This window comes from Panthera uncia, assembly GCF_023721935.1.
Source record: "Panthera uncia isolate 11264 chromosome B3 unlocalized genomic scaffold, Puncia_PCG_1.0 HiC_scaffold_2, whole genome shotgun sequence".
Taxonomy (NCBI): Eukaryota; Metazoa; Chordata; class Mammalia; order Carnivora; family Felidae; genus Panthera; species Panthera uncia.
In genome coordinates, this window is record NW_026057583.1 from 2,246,529 (window position 1) to 2,266,528 (window position 20,000).

A 20,000-nucleotide genomic window follows, 5' to 3' on the forward strand; every position below is an offset into this window, starting at 1 on the left:
CGGGGCCGGGCGGCGGTGACCCAAGGCCAGGCGGGAGGGGACGCGCCGGGCGCCGCCGCCGCGCCGCCGCCGCCCGCCGGGCCGCGCCTCCCACCCGGCCAGAAGACCACCGCCTCGCCCGGGGCCCGCGGTGCCGGCCTCGCGGAGTCCGAGCCTCGCGACGGCAGCGGCAGGAAGGTGAGGGGCGCCGGGCGGGCGGCCGGGGCGGGGGAGGGCTCGGGGGCTGCGGTCCGCGGTCCGCGGCGAAAGTCGGGCCCGGCCGGGCGGCAACTTTCCCGCGGCGGGGCCGGGCGGGGCGCCCTCCCGGGCCGCGTGCCCTCTCGCCGGGCTTTGGGTCACTTTGACGGGCGCCAGCGCCCGCTGGCCGGGGCAGCGTCCCGAGGGCAGACCGAGCCGCGCGTCCTCGGACCCTCCTCGGCAGGGTTGCGATCGGGACGCCCTCCGAGCCGCGGCGTCGGTTCCCGGGACCCGTCCGAAGTCTCAGCTGGCAGGGCCCGCCGTGAGCTTGACCGGGGCGCTCGAGTCAATTCGCCTTCCAAGAGCGGGGAACCCCCGGGATATGGTGGCGCGCCCCAGAAACGTTAAATCCGCGTGAACTTTGTTCTTTGGGTTCTCGTGATGTTAAGGGAAGGGCGGCTAGCACTGGGAAGCCGAGGCGCTGGGTCCTACCACCCTGTTTTGTTTTCCCCTCCGTCAGTCAGCTTTGCACATGCATGCGGTTGCAATTTCCCAGTTTCTTTGAGACTATTAAAATGTAATCTGAAGCCACAACAGCTCTGCTTCAATGCACACGTATTTGAGGTTCACGGTCATTAGCATACGTGGTGTATTTAAAGCATATGTAATGAGAAAATGCTATTAGACACGCGACGTTTGAAGCATTCAGCAGAACAAAGTTAATTTTTTATTAAGTAGTCTTACTAGGACATTTTGTGACTGTTTTTCAGAATTGTGTGTCTTCTCCGGCGTGTATCGCCTTGGCTTATGTTTTGTCAAAGTTTCTGGGCTTTACTGTTTGTTAAGATTTTTCTAAAGGGACAATAATGGAAAAAAGGGAAAAGATGTTCATGAAGACACACAGCGGCGGCTTTCCAGTTCTTGGATTTGAAATTTTAGAGCTGGAATTCATGCATTTCTGTTTAATTAAACCAGAAGAAAGAATTCTGCTGTGCATGGCCTCAGAGTGTTGATCATCCTCCCCTCTCGTTGCGGCTGCTTTTTAAAAGTCGTTTGCAGAATTGTCTGGATTTTCTTGCTCACCGGAGATGGCTAGACCTCCCAAGTTTGATACCGTTTGTTCCCTTTCTGTGTTAAATTTCTAGCAGTCGTCCACGACGCTCTTTCTATACGAAACTGAAAAGTCTTTTTCTAGTGTTGCGTAACCTAGCCGAAGTGATTTCCCCACCCCTCCAGTACCCTCTGTGAAAGTCTAACTTTGTTCTGATTACCGGAAGTTGGGATTCCTTCTACAGATTGTTGAAGACACCTGAGATGGTTTTAGGCTGTTAATCCAAGCTGCTCTTAATATCCCTGTGATGCTTCTACTTTGAGCCTACTCATTGGCTTAAAAAAAAGCATTACACAAGTGAAATTGAATATGGAATTAACAAGGGCTTTCACATTTTTGACCCACATCTAATATTGGTTATCTTGCATTAACTAATAATGACCTTTTAGGTCACCAAACCAGCACTTGTAGAAAGAGGCCCTGTGTCTTCCTGGCCTTTTTATGGTGGTGTAGGTGTGCTAAAATTCACCTGTGTGTCTTGTTAGCATCTCCAGGGCAGCAGCTATGTTCTTCCGCTGTCCACGGTGTCTGGAGAGCCCCTGATTTGAGTCTTACATATTCTGTCCCATTGTCAGACCACTGTCTTGAGTTGAGGCCCAGAGAGATAGCGTGCATCGTTACAGTGCCTAATCCATTGGCATGCATGTAGTAGGTGCTAAATGAATGTGTCGAACTTGGTTCTTTAAGGTTAACTGAACGATGAAGCTTTTCAGTCACTGGAATTTTATTCCCTAAAACCTCCAGTATACGGTTTAAGGTAATATTAGTATTTCCAGAGGAGGAATCCCATTATAAATAACACCACAACCACAGAAATGCTTGTTATTCACAAACTGTACATGTGTTGATACACATCTCAGTTACTGATATTTGTATTGAGGCATTTCAGGTAATAGGGCAGAGGTAAATAGCATGTTTTATTTTTTAACAGGATGAATCTTTTACAATGAAGTATCAAATGTACTCTAGAAATCTAAAACTACGTGTTTAGAGAAGATAAGCTTCCAGTAATTTAGCAAACTCAAATCGTTATACGATTAATTTGAGTTCCTTTATAATTAAAACACTAAGATCCAATTTTGGTGCATTAAAAAATGTTTTGTCTTAAAAGTGCAGTAAACATCTCACCGAGTGAATTTCAAAAAGAATTTCATTGGGGAAGTTTTTGTATTTTAATAGCCTACGTAGGAAACATCCGTTCATCAAAACGCTCGGGAGACGGATAATCGCGTTTTCAAATTGATTACGCATCGCGTCCCCTACACCGTAGTGTATCCCCCATGTGTTCCCTGAGCAGTTTGTTGCCCGTTAATAGGTATTAAATGAAAAAAGGAGACATTTCCAAACGAGTGTGGGCAATACTGGCTCAGACTAAGTTTATGCAGGATTTGTCAGAAAACTGAATTTCCTAAAATACCCTGGGAATCGCCAAATGGCGTTCAGAGTGTCAGCAGTTCCCAAACTTGTTTGGTTATAGAGCCTTTTTATTGAGGTATGTCTTGGGCCACATGTTAGGACATGATCCCTCACATGATCCCAATATTCAAAGTACAAGAAATATACTGAACATTAAAACATAGTAAATGTAATTTGCTTCTTAATGATTCCAAAGGTACTTCAGGGCCTTGGAATACATTAGGCTGGGTCATCTTTATGAACTTATTTATTACTAAAAACGTTCTGTTTACTCATTTCGGGAGTTACAGTCTATGTGGTGACAGATAATGAATGCTGTCTTCAGTTTGAACACTTAGAGTTTCGTTTGGTTTTTAATCAGCGTGAGCTTTAACTGTAACATTTCCATATTTTCTTGTCAGCCTTTGGATTTATTTGGTTTTCCCTCTCCTTAGCTAGGACTTGAGTTGACCTTGAAAGATTTGAGCGTGGGGGCAAGGGTGTCAGAGGAGAGCCTAGGCCCCCTCCTTTTTGCAAGCGGCCCCTTGCACTGCTATGATCCATGCCTCCCCCTCCCCCCCCACCCTGTCCCCCACCATTTGTCACTAACCAGTTCTGTGAGGATGGCAGTCACGTCTGTTTTGTTCACTGCTGTCTTCCCCCCCACGTAGTGGGCCTTCCACAGACATCTGTTGAATTAGGAATTGTGTGAACCAGGCCATTGAAGTGGAAAATGCACCCAGCCCATATAAAGGAAATAGAAACCGGTCTTAACTAGAGTGGAGGCTGAAGGATTTAGATTTGGTTTTATGGAAGTTTCTGGTTATTGCCCCTTAGGAGCATTTATACCAGGGAATAATCTATTTCCACGCTGGTGAGCAGGGTAGGTCTCCCTCCACAGATTTAAGGATTAGTGCAGCTGGGCGGGCAGTACACAACAGGTGACAGTAGTGTGGCTCTCCACTAACCTGTCACCAAGGGTTGCTGGCTTCAGCACTCGGAATCCGCTCACACGGACTCTCCGTTCTGTCTCTAGTCTGCTTCTGTCCTTCCCTTTTCCTTCGCCCGATTTTCTCTGATTTTTCACTGCCTTCCCCTTCTTCCCTTCTTCCTCAAAACTGGCCAAACTAACCAGCCTGCTCATCCAGAGTTTAGTAGTTTCTTGGTGTTTCTTAGCCATGGAATAAAATTTGTCCCCTGCTTTAATGTACAGAGTGCATTCATGAAATTTTTATATTTCCCTAACTGAAGCAAATTTCTGTTTGTGTGATCTGCCTGATTTCCCCTCCTCCCCCCCCCCCCCATTAGGGGTCACTGATTCTTGGTGGATTCTTGAATTATTGAAAGTTTCCTTCTGAAAGTGTAGTTGACAAAGTGAGACCTAACTTTCTGTTCCTGGAATGAGTAACTGTCATTTATCTCTGTGGCTCAGGGCCATCCCTTCTCTCATCATTGTGTCCTTAAGCCTTTCGGTATATAGAATCTTATTATCTGGCTAGGACTGGCTATAAAGATAATGCTTTTTATATTTTCTCGAACTCTTATTATGTATATGATACTTTGCATGTATATTCTAAACTGTTCTAGCGCTGTCATTACCCTGTAACTTGAAGTGTGTTTCTTAAGGTAGATGTTTTGAGTGTCACAACTCTTATCAGCCCAGACTGACGCTGGGCTAGCCTAGACCCTCCTTGTGAGGGCTGGGATGAGGCCTGTGGTCCCTTCTGGCACAGATGCTCCCTGTGAAGTGGCTCATGACACTGGTTTTTCCCCTTGTACCAGAAGGTTCGTGATGTGAGTGTACAGGGTGAGGCAGATGTCTCAGGATAACCTCACATGCCTTAAAGGACAGATTTTTTTTTTTTTTTTTTTTTTTTAATTAAAAATCAAAGAACCGAGGGAGAAGTTGCTTAGGACGTGAGTAATCCTTTGGTCTTGTCCAAGGTCAGTGGCTTCAGCCTGGTTTCTCAATACCGTGAAGCGTGGTAGGAGGCCCGGACTCGGAAGTTCCTGGAGTGCAGCCTACTCATAGACGCAATACCCACCGTTCCTTGGATGCTTTTGATGTTGTGGGCATTGTGCTGCATGTATGTATTACCGATGTTATCTCATGTAATCCGTGCAATCCTGGGAGATGACGGGTGTCGTTTCCCGTTTGCAGATAAGACGCTGTAGGTTGGAAACTCACCCACGCTTTTACAGTTAGGCGTATGCAGTTAGGGATTCAAACCCATTGCTCCTGGGCTGTTCTCTGTTAACTCCCTCTCTCCGTTACATTTCCCATCCTCTGGCTTTCTGCCAGGCTGCAGGTGTCACAGGTCCACCTGGGTTTTGAGCAGGCGTCCTGAATGCACATTATCAGGGTTTTGTTAAGTCATGACTTGCTGGGGAAATTGACTCAGCCCTCCCTTGGGTTCCCGCTCTCGTGAGAGTCGCAGCCATATTTGGCCCTGCCCCGGCTAACTCCCGAAGTCAGACGTCTGTGGGGCCCTCTAATTTGTTCTCTTTGCTCTCTGACAAGAGTTGGCAGGCATCCCTCGGGAGTCCTTTTCACCCTCCCTTCCTCCTGCTCAGGCTTCAGGTGGCCTTCCTTAGCCAGGAGCCCCCTCGGAGCTATTTCTTCCCATCAGCCTTTGCCCAGAGCACCACACTCCCCACCCCAGCTCTGCATGTCTGCATCTTCAAGGCCCAGCTGAAATCTTTCTTGAGCCTCTGGTTGTACTTGAACTCTCTTTTCTCTGCTCTTAGATCTTCCCCTGTAGGCCGAGTAGGCCTGGGAGATCTGTCCTGAGCCTCCTGCTGGATTACAGGCCTCTTGAGGACAAGGACTCTGTCCTGGTTTCATTACATTTCCCGAAGTGGTTGGCGCACTCAGTGAATGTTTGGATAAATAATACACCGGTCTCTAAGGCCGAAAGGGCTTTCGTTCACGTTCCACAGGTCTGGTTCACCTTATTTAAATTAACAAAAAAGTGTCGGGGTGTGTTGTGTGTGCTTTAACAAAAAGCCAAAATACCCTGCAGCCAGTGATTAACGTGCGGGGTGGTTACTAAAAGCTTTTGCCTTCAGTTTTGGCCTTGTTCGCGTTGAGCAATGTTCCTGGGTCCCCTCCTTCTGTTCTCCTGTGGTTCTGCTCTGGAAAGGAGAGTGGCGGAGCGTCTGGTCAGAGAAGTGTTGTGACAGGTTTTGTGTTGCAGTGTCTTAGGCACCGTACGCAGGTTGTCCGTCCACCCAGACGGGAAGGATGTCACAGAGGTCCCTAAGGTTTGAAGGTGGCCTCAGAGAGCTCAGTGTGCGGCCTGCCAGTGCTTTTGTTCTGAATGGGTTTGGAGTAGATTTGGGGTGTTGAGTCGCGCTGTTTCACTGTCTGCTCGTGTCTCTTCCCCGCGCTGCTAGCGACCGTAGCCCTTTCAGCTCCTGTCACTCTGCTCGTGCGACAGCCCAAAGAGCTAGTGGCACGTGGGCAGTTTGCATGTGGCCTTCAGCCTTTTGGAGATGATGGCAGCTCCCCAGTGAGGTGTGTTTGAAGGAACCCAGGAAGAAGCGCCGGAGACCTTCACTTTTAGGTCCAGCTCCGTCGGGCACCTGCTGTGTGATATTTGCCAGATTCTGATCCCAAGTTTCCTCAAGTGTAAATGAGGCTAGAATACCCAGGTTTTGGTGAGGATCACTTAAAATAATTGGTGTAAAAGTGTTTTGCAAACTCCCGAGGCACTATCACATGTAAGGATTGATCTTTTTCTTTCAGTCACCTCTCTCAAAGGCAGACTTTGCTGATACAGGTCTTATTTAAAAAAAATTTTTTTAATGTTTATTGTTGAGAGAGAGAGAGAGAGAGAGAGACAGCATGAGCAGGGGAGGGGAGACACACACACACACACACACACACACACACACACAGAATCCAAAGCAAGCTCCAGGCTCCAAGCTGTCCGCACAGAGCCTGACGCGGGGCTCAAACCCACAAACCATGAGCTCATAACCTGAGTCGACGTTGGACACCTAACCGACTGAGCCACCCAGGCGCCCCAAATAGATCTTATTTTTTAAAGCCGGTCTCTTCCATTTGAAAATATGTTTTTGTCCTTTGATATTGTGAACATTTTCAAACCTACAGCAAAGTTGAAAGAATGTATACCCCCTTCTCCCTGCCTCCTAGATGCTGCAGTGAACGTTTTCCTGTATTTGCTTTGTCACATCTTTCTGTGCCTTTGTCCATTGCAATCCGTTTTATTTTTGCATGCATTTCAAAGTTCCACATATCAGTATACTTAATCCTTGAACACTTCAGTACACCTATCACTTACTAGAGTTCAGAATTTGTTTGTTTGTGGGGCCCCCGGATGGCTCAGTTGGTTAAGCATCCGATTTCGGCTCAGGTCATGATCTCATGGCTTGTGAGTTCGAGCCCCGCATCAGGCTTGTTGCTGACAGCTCAGAGCCTGGAACCTGCTTCAAATTCTGTGTCTCCCTCTCTCTGCCCCTCCCCTGCTCATGCTCTGTCTCTGTCTCTCAAAAATAAATAAATGTTTAAAAAAAGTTTTTTTAATTGTTTTGTTTTGTTTTGAAGTAGGCTTCACATCCAGCACAGAGCCCAATGCAGGGCTTGAACTCACTCTGAAATTAAGACCTGAGCTGAGATCAAGAATTGGAAGCTTAACCAGCTGAGCCACCCAGATGCTCCCAAAATGCTGTCAGCACAGAGCCCGATGCGGGGCTCAAACTCACAAACCGTGAGATCATGACCTGAGCCCAAGCCGGATGCTTAACTGACTGAGCCACCCAGGCGCCCGTGTTTCCTTTTTTTTTTTTAAGTTTATTTATTTTGAGAGAGAAAACAGGGGGCAGAGAGAGAATCCCAAGCAGGCTTCATGCTGTCAGTGCAGAGCCCGATGCAGGGTTCGAACTCCGGAACTGAGAGTTCATGACCTGAGCCAAAGTCTGATGCTTAACCGCTTAACTGAGCCACCCACGCACCCCATAAATTTGTTTCCTTTTTGTTTGACAAATGTATGCACCATCTAAATGCAGATTTCTGCCCAGATGCGGAATACTACTGTGCCCCCAGCAAGTTCTCAGGTCGTGCTCCTTCCCCATTCCTAACCCCACCTACTAGCAGCCATTGATGTGATTTTTATCCATTATAATTTTTTTTTTTTTTTGCCTATTCTAGGCTTCATAGGAATAGAATCTTAAAACATGTATTCTTTTGTGTAAGGCTCCTTGCACTCAGCCCAGTATTTCTGTGATTGGTCTGTGTCACGTGCATCAGTAGCCTGTTCTTTTTCTTGCTGAGTCGCATTCTGCTGTAGGACTCCATCCCATTCCACTTCTCCCTTCTCTTGTGATGGTTAACAACAGGGCTGTTTCTGATTTTTGGCGATTATGCATAAAGCTGCTGTGAATATTCTAGTAGAAATCATCTTGTGGACATATGCTTTCATTTCTCTTGGGGAAATACCAAGCAAAGTTGCGGGATCATAGAACAGCTGTATGTTCAGCTTTTTAGGAAGCTGCCTGACCTTTCCCGAGGTGGTTCTACAATTTCACAAAGTCCTGCCAACAAAGGGTAGTCAAGGTTTGGTTGCTCCACATCCTTGCCACAGTTTGGTGTTACCAGGTTCCTAATTTTAGCCCTCCTGGTGGATGTATGGTGGTTTCTCATTGTGGTTTTGACTTGCATTTCCTCGATGGCTGATAATTTTGAGTACTTTTTATGTGCTTATGGACCACTTCTATAACTTCCTTTTTGAAGTTTTTAACACTTTTTTCTTAAAAGGAAATATAAATCCTTTCATGACCTCTGGGTAAGGAAGGGTTTATTAAACAACTCACACAAACGATGTACCAGAAAGGAAAGGGTTGATAAATTCAACTACCGTAAAGTACTTCTTATCAAAAGAGAGTGAAAAGGAAGGAAAGCCATCGTCTGGAAGAAGAAATTTGTAACACACAATACCGATAAAGGATGAGGACCCAGAATATATAGAACTCCTGCACGTCAATTAAGAAAAAGACAGCCAGGTTGAAAAACAGTTAAAGACAGGAACAGGCCTGTTATTATAGAGGAAACCAAATGGCTAATAAACACATGAAAAGATGTTTGACCCCATTGGGGAAATGCAGATTAAAGCCACAGTGAAATAACATTTTACACCCATGAATTGGCAAACATTTAAACGCTTGACAGTATTTTGAGGCAATCTTCAGCGCTGTAGGTAGAAGTATTTCATCCACTGGGGAAGACCATTGTCATTACCAGGTACGGTTGATTGTGTGACCCTGTGACCTAGCAGCCTCACTCTAGAAACTTAACACATGTGAGCTAGAAATGTGCACAGGAATGTTCATGATAGCATTGCTTCTAATAGCAAATGTTTTATTAAATATCCATCAACGATATAATGGATAAATAAGTTGTGAGGTACTCATATATATCAAAAAGATATTTTATAGCTTTGAAAATGAATGGTTTATAGCTGTAGGTATCAACATAGGTCAATTTCAAAAACTGAATGTTGAGAGGAAGAAGTTATAGAAGAATTTATGAAGCACAGCTTTTTATTTAAAGCATAATAGCTAAACAGTATCTTATGTGGGAATAGATATGATATACACAGGGGTGCCTGGGCGGCTCAGTCGGTTAAGCGTCCGACTTCGGCTCAGGTCACGATCTCACGGTCTGTGAGTTCGAGCCCCGCGTCGGGCTCTGTGCTGACTGCTCAGAACCTGGAGCCTGTTTCAGATTCTGTGTCTCCCTCTCTCTCTGACCCTCCCCCGTTCGTGCTCTGTCTCTCCCTGTCTCAAAAATAAATAAAACGTTAAAAAAATTTTAAAACAAAGATATGATATACACATAGATATCAAAGCTACAAAGAGAACCGAAGAAATAATTCCTATGAAATCCAGTTAGGCAAAGAAAGTTTAAGTACTAGAATGATTAGCAGATCAATTCCAGGGCCTAGTATAGAGGATGTCAGAGGACTTTGCCAGGCCCTGCCCTCAGGGCATAAGGAAAGGGGGGCAGGCCTCTGACCCTGAAGTGAGGGTTGCACCCAAGGGATGGAGAGGGTGTTTAGAGAACTGGCAGGAGCTAGATCTGGATTGGTCAAAAGGTGCAGAGAGAGCCCGGGTCAACCCCTTCCCCTCTGCCTGGGAAAGGCCGGGAGGACCTAGATAGGTACAGGATGGGGGATTGCCTGGGGTGGGAGGTGTTGGCTTGTTGCAGAATTTGAGGAACTTGACCATGTGTGGGAGGGAGGACCTAAAAGCCAGGGTGAAGAGGTTGTGAAGTCCATCCTACAAACCTTGACAACTCCCAAAGGCTTCTTGTTTTCAGCAGGGTCCTTATAAAATAAGCGTATTTTAGGAAGGTGAAGGTTTAGGAGGAAGTTGTGAGGGGTGGGTGAGGGAAGGCAGAGCCTGGGGCCGTGGTTTGGGCACAAGATAAGACCAGGTATAATTCATGTCATGCAGTGGGTTGGGAAGGAGGGAATGAGCAAAGGAAAAGCTGGTAGGCCAGAGGACAGATTGGATTGGGGAGTGAGGGGTGCTGGCGGTGGAGGGTGACTCATTTTAGGGTTTACCAGCTTCGAAGTTGTGATAACATGTAGCCATTTGTATAGCGCTCAGTGGCTCACCAAGTGCTAGTTTTATATATCACCTCATTTGATGTTCCCCAGACTCCTGTGAGGCAGGAAGGGGGGATTTTATTGTCCCTGTTGAAGATCTAAAGAAGCAAAAATGTAAAGAGATCAAGTAACGTACCCATATTTGTGGTGAGCACTTAGAAGCAGGTTCACTGTGATAACACAGGGCGGCAGTCAGAGGAAGGAGATGTGGGAAGTTTTGTTGTTGTTGGTTTCTGTTTGTTTTTTAATTTTTTATTTATTTTTGAGAGTGTGTGAGTGGGGGAGGGACAGAGAGAGGGAGACACAGAATCCGAAGCAGGCTCCAGGCTCTGAGCTGCCAGCCCAGAGCCCGACGTGGGGCTCCGACCCATGGACTGCGAGATCATGACCTCAGCCACAGTCGGACACTCAACCGACTGAGCCACCCAGGCGCCCCAAGAGGTGGGAGATTTTGAGAAGCCTCTCTTGTCTCTTGATTCTGGATTTGTTTTATAAAAGTGAACTGTTACCTTTCCTTATTGTAAAAGTCATGTTCATTGCAGACAACTTGAAAAATAGGGAAAGGAGCAAGGATCACTGAAATTGCACAATCAGGAGATACTTCTCAGAAAATGGTGGTGTTTCTCCTATGTCCATGTAGGTGACTTTAAGTAACTGTGATTAAAATGAGTTTTTGAACAGTTTTGTTCTTTAGCTCTAGGAAACATTTAACTATTATTTCCTCAAATGTCCCTCTTGCATTTCCTCCTTTCCTTCTACAGCTCTCTCCAGATGGTGGGTTTTAGACTCTTCTGGATCTGTCCTCTGTGTCTCTGCTTCCTTTTCCCATCTCTGTGCGGGAGTCCAGAGGGCTGCCGAGCCTGGGCTTAAGGCTCTCTGACTCAGCCCTCAAGGCCTCCTCGCTCTCTGGCCCCATGGAGCTCTTAGATCAGACAGTCTTTGTCTTCAAGATTTATGCTTTGTTCCCTTCATTACTGCTTATTCATGTGTTTTGGTTGCAGCATATTCCCTTATCCTTTTGAGGATGTTAATTAAATGTACTTTATTTTTAAAAATTGATTAATTAATTGTAGGCTTTGTACCCAATGTGGGGCTTGAACTCATGACCCTGAGATCAAGAGTCAGATAATCTGGGGCACCTGGGTGGCTCAGTCAGTTAAACATCCAACTTTGGCTTAGGTCATGACTTCGAGGTTCATGGGTTCAGGCCCGGCGTCGGGCTTCGTGCTGACAGCTCAGAGCCTGGAGCCTGCTTCGGATTCTGTGTCTCCCTCTCTCTCTGTCCCTCCTCTGTTTGTGCTCTCTCTCTTTCCCTCAAAAGCAAATAAATAAACATTAAAACATTTTTTTTAATAATAAAAAAAAGTCGGATGATCTACCGACTGAGCCTGCCAGGTGCCCCAATTATACACACTTCAGTGTCCTAATTCTGATTGCTGTTCATTTAAAACACTTTTCTGAGGTGTAAATGCAGTAAGCAAAGTGTAGAAAATCTTGAAGTGTACATACAGCTTGATAAAATCTTACCCACGTGTGCTGCATATAACAAACAGATTGAGATAGAACATTTCCCATACTCCAGAAGGCTGCCTCATGGCTGTTCGCTACTTTTTAGTATGTTTAACACTTAATATTATGAAAAATCTCAACTATACAACATTTCTTCTTCCTTCCTTCCTTCCTTCCTTTTTCTTTCTTCTCTGTATTCATTGTGGGGCTTGAACTTATGACCTGGAGATCAAGAGCCACATGTTTTACTGACTGAGCCAGCCAGCTACCCCAAATACGCAGCATTCTTGAAGGAGTTTTACGGCGGACACTCGTTTACCTAACTCTTGTATTTTTACGTTAGCATTTTACTATACTTGCTTTATCACATCTATCCAACTGTCCATCTCCTTTTTCTTTGATGCATTTTAAAATAACTGCAGACCGAGGCGCCTGGGTGGCTCAGGCAATTAAGCATCCGACTTTGGCCCAGGTCACGATCTCATGGCTCATGATGAGTTCGAGCCCCGTGTCGGGCTCTGTGCTGACAGTTCGGAGCCTGGAGCCCGCTTCAGATTCCATCTCCCTCTCTCTCTGCCCCTCCCCTGTTCATGCTCTGTCTCTGTTTCCCAAAAGTAAATAAATGTTAAAAAAAAAAAAAATTTAAAATAATTGCAGACATCAGTACACTTTCTCTTAAATGCTCCAACATGCGTATCATTAGAGTTCAGTATTTTTTTCCTTCTGAGGTAACGTTTACACACTGCAGTGAAATGCACAAATACTTACTGTACATTTGCTGCATTTTGACTAATGCATACAGACATCTGTGTAATCCGAACCTCCGTCAAGGTATACAACATTGTCATCACCCCAGAAAGTTCCCACATTCCCCTTCTCATGTACTCTTTCCCCACCGTCTCTGCAAGCACCCTTCTGATTGTTTTCCGCACGAAGGTTAGCTTTGCCTGTTCTAGAACAAACACACACGGGTACAAACACATACACACACAGAATTACTTAGTAGGTATGTACTCTTAGGGAACACTCGGCAGTCTGTTTTTGAGATTTTATCTGTGTTTCGTGTATCAGTGGTTCATAATATTGTAACTTGTACAAGCTCTTGATATATATGCTTAAATTGCCCTCCAGAAAGATGTGATCACATTTTAATATCACAGGAGCACCTGAGAGTGCTTGTTAGGCTTTCCTGTCAACAATCTGATTGTGAGAGATGGTATCTTATTGGTATTTTAATTTGCGTTTATTTCATTTATTGTTTATCATCTTTGTTTTGTTTTTTTTTTCCCAAGAGAGTTTTGGACCCTTGAACTTCCTCTTCAGCGGAACTGGCGCTTCCTTGTTCAAGCCTGTTGCCTGTTTCTCTCTTTGGGCTTTAGAGTTTAAAAATTTTTATTTGTAAGAGCTTTTTAAATATGCTTGGGAATTAAGTTTTGATCTCATGCTTATTGCAGATCTTTTTCTCCAGCCTTTTCCTTTTTATTGAATGTAGTTTTTTAAATTATATATATTATATATATATAATGAAATCAAATGTAGCACTCTGAATGCTTTTCCTGTTTGCTTTATACAGCGTCATCTCTGTTACAGAAGTAGTACATAGTACAGGTGTTGTAGAAAATTAAGAAACGCTGAAATGCAGTTTTCACAACCTAGAGATCATTTATTATAACATGTTAGCGTGGATCCTTCCAGACTTTTTCTGTTCATATATGCACATTTTTTTTCCACCGAAATCAGGTCATATACTATGTACTTTTTAAAACAAAATTATGGTGAAGTGTACTCTAACATAAAACTTACCATTTTCATCACTTTCATGTGTACAGTTCAGTGGCATGAAGTGCAACCACGTTCTTGTGCAACCATCGTCGCCACCGGTCTCTAAAACCTTTTCGTCTTCCAAAACTGAAACCTCATACCCATTAGATACCAACTCCTCATTCCTTCTCCCCCACCCGTGCCCCCCTGCCCAGTTCCTGGCAGCCACGATTCGACTTTTGACTGCTCTAGGTACCTCACACAGGTGGCATCATAGGGTATTTGTACTTTTGTGATTGTCTTAATTCACTTGATGTGTCTTGGGGATTCGTCCGTGTTGTGGCGTGTCTCAGAATTTCATTGTGTTTTTTTAAGGCCGAGTAACGCTCCACTGTGCGTTTATACCACCCTTCGTTTATCCTTTCATCCACTGACGGACACTTCGGTTGCTTCTGCCTTTTGGTTATCCTAAATAGTGCTGCTGTGAACATGGTCGTACAAATCTCTTCAAGTTCCTGCTTTCGATTCTTTTGAATATATATACACCCAGGAGGGGAGCTGATAGGTTGTACGGTGATGCTACTTTTGACTTTTGGAGGAACCACCATAAGTACATATTGTTTTGCCATGGACTTTTTTGTAGCCAATCTGTACATTTCCATTTTAGTAGTGTTTTACCTAATACCCATAACAGACTCCACTGATACCCCTGTGATCTCAGAAATGTCCTCTGCACTGCATCTGCTTGGTAAGATCCTTCCATCTCTTTTAACCTAGCACGTCCTTTTCCCTTCCCCCTACTTTTTGTCACACTGACTTGTTAAAGACACCTGGCCACTTTGTCCTAACTTCTGGATTTGTCTTCTGGTTTCCTTGTGGTGTCATTTAGCTTGCTTTCTTTCTGCTCTATTTCTTGTAAACTGGAAGTTGGACCTAAAATGGATGAAAGTTATGTATATTTGGCTAGAACACACCATTGGTGATCCATGAATCCCATCAGAAGACACAGAAGATCTGACTGACCCACCATTATGGATGCTCAGGTTGCACACTGGGTTAGGGTGATGAGAAGCTGATCCCTGCCTCTTGCATCAGTTTCCCCTCATAAGACCAGAGAGCGATCTGTGTGGCACTGGGCGCCATATGAATGTGCAGTTTACCAGAGGCTATTCACCTTGGTTTTTTTCCCTGCCTTTTTTTTTTTTTTTTCTTTTTAAAGCGCCAGTTGATAATCATTATCTAAAATAACAATTCTGATCAGGGTTAATGAATGATGTTTCCTAATTCAGTTGCTTTTCTACATGCAGTAGTTGATGTTCTGTGTAAAGCAGAAGTTTCCTTCATCAGCTGGGGCCAGGGCTATTTAATTGCTATAAAATATAGTTCCTGTTAAAGAGGCAGGGTAAGTTTTTCCCTTTATTAACAGTTTTAATAGTTAAGGAGTTGCTGCCTCCGATGGGAATGAATATGTTGTTGTTTTTATTTGTTTTTTTGCTTTTCATCTTTAAAAAATGTAATTGTGGACATAGGGATTTTCATTGGTTGGATGTGTTTGGGTCCATTATAGTCTTTTCTTTTTTTTTTTTTAAATTGATTTTTGAGAGAGAGAGAGAGAGAAGCAATTGGTAGAGAGAGGAAGACACAGAATTAGAAGCAGGCTCCAGGCTCTGAGCTGTCAGCACTGAGCCCAACATGGGGCTCGAACCCACGTACCGCGAGATCACGACCTGAGCCGAAGTTGGACGCTTAACCAACTGAGCCGCCCAGGTGCCCCGACTTCTGTATTCTTTTAACATGATTCTGTTAATCTTTGAAAGCACAACCAGTTGTCCCAGGCTTAGCTTGTACCTTCCCTGTCCCGGCCCAGCAACGAGCCTTTGCTCCAGGGTGCCCTGCTGCTGTTAGTGGGAAATGGTGTTGGAAACTGCAGTTCCGGTGCTAAGAGTACTCATTATTCTAGGAGAAACATCGTTTTGGAGTCAGTTAGTGGATAGATCCAGAAAATACGTTACTAAGAAAAACCCAGACTATGCAGTTGATGTATATTTCATACACACTTTCAATTTACATTTAGTGTTTTACTTCAATTTGCTTGACTTTATAAGTGGATTCCTTTTCTCTTACACTGATCATTTTCATTTTTCTTACTTTGTTTCAAGCCTAAGTCCTTACTCATCCAGATATAGTCAAGTATTTATTCATGTTTAAAACTTTTTGTGTGTTTATTTAATTGCAACATTTAGTGTTTTCAATCTGGCGTTTATTTTGGGTATTTGGATATTTTGGTGTGAGGTAGGATCTTAGCATTTCAGAACAGCTAGTTATTATTGCAGCACTTTTTATGTGAATAATTATTTTTATTCCCTACAGGCTTATTCTTTAATCTTGATCACATCTTTGGGTCATCTGTTTCTGGTTATCTATTTTTGCCTGTACTATTACAGCACTGATTTCATTTTATATATATATATATATTTTTTTTAATTTTATTTCTTAATTTTTAAAATTTACATCCAAATTAGTTAGCATATAGCGCAACAATGATTCCAGGAGTAGATTCCTTAGTGCCCCTTAAACATTTAGCCCATCCCCCCTCCCACAACCCCTCCAATAACCCTCAGTTTGTTCCCCATATTTATGAGTCTCTTCTGTTTTGTCCCCCTCCCTGTTTTTTATATTATTTTTGTTTCCCTTCCCTTATGTTCATCTGTTTTGTCTCTTAAAGGCCTCATATGAATGAAGTCACATGAAGTTCTCTAATTTCACTTAGCATAACATCCTCTAGTTGCATCCACGTAGTTGCAAATGGCAAGATTTCGTTCTTTTTGATTGCCGAGTAATACTCCATTGTATATATATATACCACATCTTCTGTATCCATTCATCCATCGATGGACATTTGGGGGTCTCTCCATATTTTGGCAATTGTTGATAGTGCTGCTATAAACATGGGGGTACATGTGTCCCTTCAAAACAGCACACCTGTATCCCGTGGATAAATGCCTAGTAGTGTGACTGCTGGGTCATAGGGTAGTTCTAGTTTTAGTTTTTTTTTTTTTTGTTTTTTTTTTTAATTTTATTTATTTTTGAGACAGAGAGAGACAGAGCATGAGCAGGGGAGAGTCAGAGAGAGAGGGAGACACAGAATCCGAAACAGGCTCCAGGCTCTGAGCTGTCAGCACAGAGCCCGACGCGGGGCTCGAACTCACGGACCGCGAGATCATGACCTGAGCCAAAGTCGGACGCCCAACCGACTGAGCCACTCAGGCGCCCCTAGTTTTAGTTTTTTGAGGAACCTCCATACTGTTTTCCAGAGTGGCTGCACCAGCTTGCATTCCCAGCACTGATTTCATTTTTGTAGCTTTCTGTTTTAATAATGTATGGTAAGGTTAATCCTTTTCCCCATTATGTCCCAGGAAAAAAACCTTTGTAACTCATTTATGTCTATTTTTCCACGTCAGTTTTAGGATGATTTTTATCTACTCCCAAATTTGGGGGGCATTTTGATCATATTAGAGTTAAATCTGCTGTAATTTAGGAAGAACTGATAGCTTTACAGCCTTCTTCTGTCCATGAACATGATATTTACTATTCATGAATCTTAGTTTATGCATTTTCACATGGGGGTCATGTCTTTTTAAGATAATTCTGTTGGAGCCAGAATCTTTTGTTTTTTAAATCTTTTAACTAATTATTTAAGTTAGATAAAATATATCGATATTGCTGAATTTTACTAAACATTCTATAGTTAGTTGATTGTGTGTGTGAGAAATAGATGAATCTTAAGTGTATAGTGTCTTTGATTTTTGAGATAAATGTTTACATTATTAGGTGACTGATGGTTTGGGGTTTTCCTTTCTCAAAGTAATACTTTTTAATCCGTTTCCTTATTGGATTGTTTTTGGGGTTTCAGAACATTGTCAATAATAGTTTTAGCATGCATCTTTTTTATCCTGATTTTAATGGTAATATCTCCAGTTCCTCATTCTTAGGTGTGATCTTGGGTGTTGCTCTTAAGACAATATACTTTGATGTGCTTTATTATTAAGGAAATAGCTTTCTAGGCCTGTTTTCTATGGGTGGTTTTAAAAAGTTACAAATGTCGAATTTTATCAGAAGCTCCTGCCCCCTTTTTGTTTCATCTAATCACATAATGATCACTTGATTTTTCTTGGAATTATTGGTGTGACATGGCCTTAATTGGATTTTTGATATTTTAAAAACTTTGCATCCCTCAAATGAATGCTGCTTGCTGCTTACAGACAATTAAAAAATAATTTAAAATATACAGTTGAGCTTTGAACAATGCGGGGGTTAGAGGTGCTGACCTCCTGCATGTTCAGAAAAATCCATGTATGACTTTGACTCCCCCAAAGGTAACTACTAATAGCCTACTTTTGACTAGAAGTCTTACTGACCATGTCGTTGATTAACACTATAAGTGATTAACACGAATTAATGTGTTCTCTATAGAAAACAAAATGCTATCAAGAAAATCATAAGGAAGAGAAAATACTTTTATAGTGCTGTAGTATATTCATTAAAAAAAATGTGTAGTACTGGATTCACAGTTTAAATGTGTTTTCAAATGTCAACTGCATTACTGAATTCAGTTTGCAATAATGTGAAATACAGTTTTCTTTTCTACATTAATGAGTGAAAACAAGGTCCTCTACAGTTTTATAACCTAGCAGGAACCCTTATTAACATTTTATACTAATATATATATATATATATATATATATATGTGTGTGTGTGTGTGTATATATATATTAATATATATTAATATTATATAAATTACTACTTACATTCTTTTTTCCTGTGCATGTATAGGAAATTTTAAATTTAAATGTTAAGTGTACTTCTGTTTGTTTGTTTGTTTATTTATTTATTTATTTATTTTTCATGGGGCTTGAACTCATGCTTCTCTATAGTTTTATATCCTGACTTGTAAATTTAATAATAAATTACAACTATCTTCCCATGTCATTAAAATGTCTTCAAAACACTTACAAATGCTGCCATGTACATCTTCTTACACAGGTGTTTATGCATATCTGCGATCCTATCCTTAGAGCCTACTTGTAAAAATAAATCCTATCTTTAAGTTTTGATTTAAAAAAACAATTCTGTCAGGGCAGGCTTTGAAACATTTTGAGCAGTCTATAATGAAAAAGCATTGTATTTTATTAAAAGTTTATATAACCTTGGCTCAGGTAAGTTACACTTACTTATTGCAATCTTTCATTTTCTCACAATTTTATTCCTTATTGGGACCTTCACCTTTACCATATCCACCTTTCCCGTTCTACGGAGGATGAAATTGAAGCCCTAAGGGATTTAGGAGACATGCCCAAGGTCACACTGCAGGTATTGGCAAAGCTGGAACACGTGCCTGAGCTTGTCCCTTGTCCCCGGGTACCTTTGATATTCATAGGATATTCATCAGAAATAGTTCTACTGTCTGGTCCTTGCACTGTGTTGCTGCCTGGGCATCAGACTGTGCGTCACACCCTCCAGTGCAGGTTTACAAATTGTACTCTTGTCCAGGGGGTTTGTCGTATAGAAGCAAGCAAGAAATTGAATACCTGGAATGCTGAGCTTGGATCTCATTAGTGGAGTTGCTTGATTATTGCAGAAATGGTTCTGGTTTCATTTTAAAGCCATGTAGAGACACTGTTTTTTCTTAGTTTGTAACCACACGTTTAGAGCTGGAGTCGGTATGTAGTAAAAACCTACTTTATTTACGGAGTCATTCACTACATTTGAGCGGCTTCCTTTCCTGCCCTAATATTTTTAGATAAAAGCAGGAAGTCTTGTTGTTCCTTTTTCCTCCCTCAGCCTTTATGCCGTGCTTTTCGGTTATTCTGGTGTTCAGAAACAGGGTCTTGAAAAGCCAAAGATTCCAGATGAGTGGAGCTGTATTAAAGCCTTGCCTTGGGCTGAAGGCCGGCGTGGGGCCCGCCTGGCACTGGGTCCAGCGGTATTTACAACAGGCTCAGAACACGCTGGTGAAAACTGATAATGGACAATATGACAAAAATCAGTACTTTGATTAGACCTCCATCAAGGCATCCTCACAGGCTTCCCTCAGCTCTCCATCTACACAGAGAACTCTCTAGTGTGGTAGGTTCGCATGATTGGATCACAACCGTCACTCAGCACACGTTTATTTGGTGCTTTACTGTGGGCCAGGAGCCACACCGGGCATTTGCAGGGAATGTGAGGATGAGTAAGACCTAGCCTTCCTTTGCAGATGGTACACTCTCTGGAGGACAGACTTGTCTCTCTGTCCCCTGATTCTGCAGTGCTTGTTCAGAAATCTGAACATACCATTTCTGTGCTCGTGGTCAACGAGGGCAGGGGGATTGGAATCAGAAGACTTGGGTTTGAATTCTGGCTCTGGTGCTGAGCTG

At 43.0% G+C, this 20,000-nt stretch overlaps 1 protein-coding gene across 2 annotated transcripts in view; it reads left to right on the forward strand.

The window, feature by feature from the left end:
* Positions 1-11: 11 nt before the first annotated feature.
* PDE8A (phosphodiesterase 8A) overlaps positions 12-20,000 on the forward strand; it is a 154,357-nt gene continuing 134,368 nt past the window's right edge. Inside the window, exon 1 of one of the 2 annotated variants that reach the window (XM_049614215.1) lies at positions 12-177. The gene's annotated coding sequence lies outside the window, so the exon portion shown is untranslated. The remainder of the gene's footprint in view (positions 178-20,000) is intronic. The other variant, XM_049614214.1, reaches the window with a different exon arrangement.